Here is a 6543-nt window from a genome sequence, read left to right as displayed (position 1 = left end):
GGTGAAGGCTACAACACAGAACAGAGGCCACGCCAGCGAATTAGAAAGAGCATTTCCCCATCCTCTTTCCCAGCTTGAGCCAACCACCCTGGAACACCCTGGAACTTGTACCTTCTCCCCTCTTTGTTTCTGTGTTTCCCATATGCACATGTGTGGTACCAGGCTGGCCAAGGGCTCAGCAGTAACACAGGATCAGGCCCAGAATGTGATTGGACTCCCACCTCACACAGGTGAGTCCGGGGAGACCCCAGGCCCTGCCACTGCCGCCTGGGCACAGCCACCCAGCACTTGGTGCTCCCAACCTACTAAGTTTGGGAGCACATGCATTTCTGACCCTTTGGTTCAAGTTTCTGCTTCGTTTGGACACTAAATCCATTGCCTACATTTACCTGAAATAGGAACATTTCTATACACAATCATAACTACCTACTTCACATTAAAAGACATGCCAGCAAAGACATCATTATAATTAATAAATCACTGTCCTCATGTTTGAGATTCAGTCGCTTTTTAAGAGGTCGAGTGTGCACAGCCTCAAAGCTGGCATAGGACACGAGAGTTTGAAAACCCAGCACAGCAGAGTCCCGAGCCTCTTCTGGTTTGGAGCTGCCCAATCTGTGAATCGCTGTTTGCTCAAATAAACTCTTTAAATTAGAAAAAGAAAGAAAGAAAGAAAAGCCAACACAGTCCAGCGTCAGGCGTGCTGGCCGGGTAAGGGAGGTGGGGACAGGCGTCCTCCCTTCCTGCAGGACCCCAGCTCGGTCACACACTGAGCCACTTCGACCTCGTCCATCAGAGCCTGAGCTCCCCACATACAGGCAGAGAACAGTGCGGGGCTGCTCAGCGCGAGCACAAGTTGGATTCTACTGTCCTAGGAAAGTCGTCGGGATCGTGCTGTCCTCCCCCTGCCCCCTGCTGTGGCGGTGGAAAGGAGAGGCGGCCTGTCCTGGGGCTGCCTGGAAACCGTCACACAGGGATCAGGAGGGGAGTTCCTGGAGGAAGGAAAACGTTCTGATCTCAGGTGCCCAGGCCACCCCCGTGCATGGCCCGGCCCCGCCTTACCCGCAGCCGCAGGGCTCTGAGCTGCCTGCAGGTCTGTGAGGAAGAGGCCCTTAAATAAGCCGCAGAAGGGGAGTGTCGCCCAGGCGGGCCCTTCCCTGGTGACGGCTACGAGTCCCGCCTGCGAGGGCTGGCGCAGTAGAAGCAGAGCTGAGCGTGGCCTCCACGCAGTCCCTCCTCAGGGGACCCACACCTTTCTCAGTTTATGCCTTTCCCCAGATCTCTTTGCATGACCTGATCAACTAAGGTGAGAATGACTGAGGTGACATATTGTGTCACCTCTTAGAGGGCAAATGGTTCTGAGTCCCAGCTTATACTCCACACTCAGAGGTGGGGGGTTGGGAGGGAGGAAGCAAACTGAGGGCTTTTGCATAGGGAAAGAGAGGGTCCTCCAGGGAAAGATAATACAGAGTCAGATCCACACACCTGCTCTCTGCCTCCATGATGTCACCTCATTGCTGCACCCTCCATGGCGGTAGGTGGACAGGTGAAAGGGGCCAAAAGCTGGTGAAGCCTCTTCTGCAAGGGCCTTGATCCCACTCAGAAGGGAGGAGCTCTCATGACCTGATCACCTCCTAACGGCCCCACCTCTGAATACTGTTGCATTGGGGATTGTTTCCACATGAGTTCTGAAGGGGACACAACCATTAGACCACAGCTATCCAACCCCAGCCCCTCCCTCCTGCTTTCCATCTGCCACATTCCGTTCCCTCACCCCCCTCTGTAAAAACCCCTCAGTAACCCTGAGTCTTTGAGGTGGCTTTAGTCTGGCCACTCCCCTTCAAGTTTACTGGAGAGACGGGTCAGCCCAACATCTCTCCTCGGGTCACTGGTATTCCTGAATAAAAGCTGACCTCCATTTTCACCGACATTTGACTTCCAAGTGGTTTGCTTCTGAAAGGGTACATGCAGCCAGACCCGTGTGCCCTGTAGCAACAGGTTATCGTGGGATCTGCACTAGTGGCTTTATGAGGACAGCAGGTGAGCATGTTAACAGTGCCCACCCCCACCCCCCACCCCCCACGTGATGTCCTGCACCACCTTGGGACTCTGCAGAGTCCCACCAGCAAGAAGGCCCTTGCCTGGTGCACCCCCTAAACCTTGAGCTTTCCAGCCTCCAAATGTAAAATATAAACCTCTTTTCTTTATGAATTACCCAGTTTCAGGTACTCTAAGTGACAGAAAAACAACCTAAGACACATCCCAGTAGCCCTAAAAGTCTTATCTCGTTCCAGCATCAACTTTAAAGTTTAAGTCCAAAGTCTCATCTAAATATCATGTACATCAGATGAAACTCAAGGTAGGATTCATCCTGAGGCATTTCCCCTCTAGCTGTGAGCCTGTGAAATCTAATACGTTATGTGCTCCCAAAATACAGTTGTGAGACAGGGACAGGGTAGACACTTGCATTTCACAAGGGAGAGAGGGAATAACAGGTTCCAAGTAAGTCCAAAACCCAAAAGACAAACATTAAATTTTGAGACTTGAGAATAAACTGTTTTGATGCCTTGTACCACCTTCTGGACACACTGGGGTGGGGGTTGGGTCCCCAGTGCTCCAGGGGACCCTGCCCCCATGGCTTTGCCAGATGTAGCCCAAACCGCAGCTCTCAGAGGCTGGAGTCCAGTGCCTATGGTTCTCCCAGGCTGGATTTGCATGTTGGTGGCTCTACAGTTCTGGGGTCCTGCAGTGTCCCTGCCCTCACAGGTCTGCTAGACATTACCCTCGTGGGGACTCTTTGTAGTGGCCCCCCTCCCATGGCTCCACTAGGCACTGCCCTATGGGGGCCCTCTGTGGTGGGCCCACCCCTGTGGCAGTTCTCTGCCTGGGATCCAAGGCTCTCCAAGTCATCCTTTGAAATCTAGGTGGAGGCAGCCACACCACAGCTCATGCACTCTGCGCACCTCCAGAGTTCACACCATGTGGACACTGCTGAAGATAATTGGAAGGGTGGACTGAGCCGCACCTGGGGCCTCATGAGCCACATCTGGAGTGGCCAAGGAGCACTGCACCAGAATGTGGGGAGCAGAGACCTGAGGTGACCCTGGGCAGCAAGCCCCAAGGTCCCATAGTGCTCTGGGACCCTCCATTGAAATCATTCTGCCCTCAGAGCCCTGGCACTCTGGGCCTGTGGTGGGACCTGTGGCACAGATAATCTCTGAAATGTCTTCAGGGTCACCCTTCTGTTGTCATGATAAACAGCATCTGGCTTTCTTCTATCCATACCAGTCTCCTTATCAAGCGTTAGCTCAGCCGCACCGTTGCTGTTCCCAATGCTGTGGCTGAGCTAATTCAGTTCTTACATGACCAGGCTGAGGATTTTCCAAATCTTTAAGTTCTGCCTCCCTTTTGATTATAAGTTCCACGTTAATCTGTCTTTCTCTCCTCACATTTTACCATAGGCCGTCTATGCTGCATTCTCAATACCTTGCTTGGGTATTTCTTCCAGCAAATGTCCTAGTTCATTGCTCTTAACTTCTGCCATCCACATAGCAGTAGGACATGAACACAATTCAGGCCAGGTCTCTGCCACTTTGTAACAAGAATGTTCTTTCCTCTGGTTTCCAATACCTTGTTCCTCACTTCCAACTAAGACCTCATCAGAATCGCCTCTGTTCTCCATGTATCAACCCACCTTTAATCACGACCATGTAAGTAATATCTAGGAAGATTCAGGCTCTCCCTCAGCTCTTGTCTCATTCTGAGCCCTCACCAGAACTACCCTTAGTGCTCTAGTCACGGCAAGGTAGGCTTTTTCTACCATGCACCTCCAAACTCTTCCAGCCTCTACCCATTACCCAGCTCCAAAGTTGCGTCCACATTTTTAGGCATTTGTGATAGCAACACCCCACTTCCTAGTACCAATATCTGTCTTAACTCGTTTGTGCTGCTGTAACTAAATACCTGAGACTGGGTAATTTACAGAAAACAAATTTATTTCTCACAGTTCTGGACGGCAGAAGTTCAAAGTCAAGGCACCAACAGTTTCCATGCCTCTTCTGCCATGTGAGGACATGGCATTTGTTTCTTCCACCTTTTCTGCCATGTGAAGACACCACAAGGAGTTGCCCCCCCCAAACCCCGAATCTGCTGACACCCTGATCTGGGACTTCCCAGCCTCCCAAACTGGGAGAAATACACATCAATTGTTTATACATTACGTAGTCTAAAGTACTTTGTTACAGCAGCAGGAACAGACTAAGGCAGGGCTCTTCCTGAGAAGATGATCTCTCATCGAGCAGGAATGTGTGCGCCCTGCCTCGTGACTAACTCCGAACCTCCTGGCTGGTCTTACTCTATAGCAATAATGCAGTACTCCAGGGGTCTGCTTTATTCACCTCCACCTTGAATTATTCCTGAGTAATTATTCCTGCTCTCATCTCCTGCTAGTAGAAGTGATTTTCTCTAAGGCTTGTGTCAGTCTTCAAACAAGCTGACCCTCATCACCCAGAACCCTTACAGACATCCTTCGTTTTTTTTTTTTTTCACTGTTCAAGACTAACTTTAAATTACTTTGTTTTCTTATTCAGTGTAAGAAACTGCTATGAGGGGAATTGTAACAGTCTTGATCGACTTGTGTTACTGAGCCCAAGTCTGGCTGCCGGCCCTATAAAAAACCCCGGCTTGGCGTGCCAAAATCCGTTAGAGAACCCAACCCCCACATCCGCCCTCCACAACTACGAACCTTGGGCAAGGCTCTTAACCGAACTTTGCCTCTTTCCTCATCGGTGAGTGGGAGCAGCAATCGGACTCGCTCACAGAGCTGTCATGAGGATTAAATGAGCTGACGATACATGTAAGAATTTGTCAGCCTCTGGCACATATTAAGCATCCAACGTACGATAGCCATTTTTTCTCACTATTATACCAGCATTGCTACAAAACAAAACCTTTCAGGTAGTGAATTACTTTCAGGTTCTCTGTATTTCCCTAGAAGCCATTTCTGGAAGTGGAACTGACCGGCCAAGGTGCAGCTGTGTTGGCAGCAGCCACATTTTGCTCAGCAGTCCTGAGCCGCCCAAACCAGTCCCAGGAAAGGTGCCCGTGCTGGTGTACCCCAGTGGTCTCAGGCCTGCTGGTCCTGTCTGGAGTAACACTCTCCTTCAAGGGCAAAACAAATTAGCCTGAGCACAGATGGAGGACTGTCTGGGATGAGACCGGGCTCCCGAGGTTCCCACCGCATCCCCACCAGGAAGCGCTCAGATGCTAATTTTTCCACACCCCATCTTGTCGCCATGTTCTGGGACACGTTCTTTTCTCTTGAGGCTTCTCTCTCTCTCTCTCTGTCCTGGGTACAGGGCACCGACCGCAATCTCCAGCTGCCAGAATGTCTCCAAATTTCCTGACACTCCCTCACATTGAGCAACTTGAGTCTTTTTCCTCTTTTTTGCCAACCTCCACCCAGTGAGGCCCTGGGGCCTAACTGTGCACAATCATGAGACCTTTCCAGAGCCACAAAGCCCTGTGCTCCTGTGAGAAATGCTTCTGCCACCTTATGCACCCGACAGGGCTGTGGTCATTTCTACTCTTTTGTTAACAGTAACTCCCACCGCCTGCCCACGCCAACTTATTTTTGTTTTAGGTTTTTCAGCAATAAGGTGTGTAATACCGGCAGTCGGTGTGGCAGGGGGCCAGGTGCTATGGGACCATGAGGGCGAAGCAAGGTCCCAGCCCTCAAGTTGCTAACAATTTTGCTTGGGAGGCAGAGTTAACATCCTCGGCACGTGAGGCTGACGCCACGGACTCTCAGGGCATCGGACCTCAGAAACCTGTAGGGCAAAGTCTTACCTGTGAACGTCCCATCCTCTGGCCCACAGGGGAAGGGGCGACACCCTTCTAGCTGCTTAGACAAGCCAGCCTCCCACCCCAACACTTCAGAGTTCATGAGGGAGGATGGAGGATTCTACTGGCCAGCATCAGGGGTCCAGCAACCCACCAGGATCCAGGACGGGGCTGACAGAGGAGGGTTTATGCTGCTGAATACTTCCTTGGGTCATCCGTGAAGAGCGGGGGTCGCCTGGCCTCCAGAACGCGCAGTCCCAATGGAGAGCCAGGCTGGTTTCTGCAAGCACAGGCGCTAGAGAGCAGCCAGGGAGAGTGCAATAGGAAACCCTGAGAGGTCCCGCTGGTGGGACATCAACGCTGTCTTTCCTCCTAGTGCTCACAGAAACCCATGCCCAGGCACAGTGATGCGACAGTCTTGCTGAGAGCCCAACTTTGTGGCTGGGGACCAAGCAGAAGGCAGAGAGGCTGCAGCCCTCACCATCCAGGAGTATTTGGGGAGCACTTCCTGGGACAGGGGCCCCCCACACTGATGCCCTCTGGGGACGAGAACGCCCTGCCACTGCTTTCATGGAGCCCACAGTCAGTCCAGTGCAGAAAGAGCTATTCACAGATCACCTGGTGTTTGATACGTCTACAACCAGGACGTCCACATGCATTCCTTCTACAAATAAAATCCCACTGGGATGTTTCAACAAACAG

This window comes from Cynocephalus volans, chromosome 5 (assembly GCF_027409185.1).
Source record: "Cynocephalus volans isolate mCynVol1 chromosome 5, mCynVol1.pri, whole genome shotgun sequence".
NCBI lineage: Eukaryota > Metazoa > Chordata > Mammalia > Dermoptera > Cynocephalidae > Cynocephalus > Cynocephalus volans.
This window is presented reverse-complemented; position numbering follows the sequence as displayed.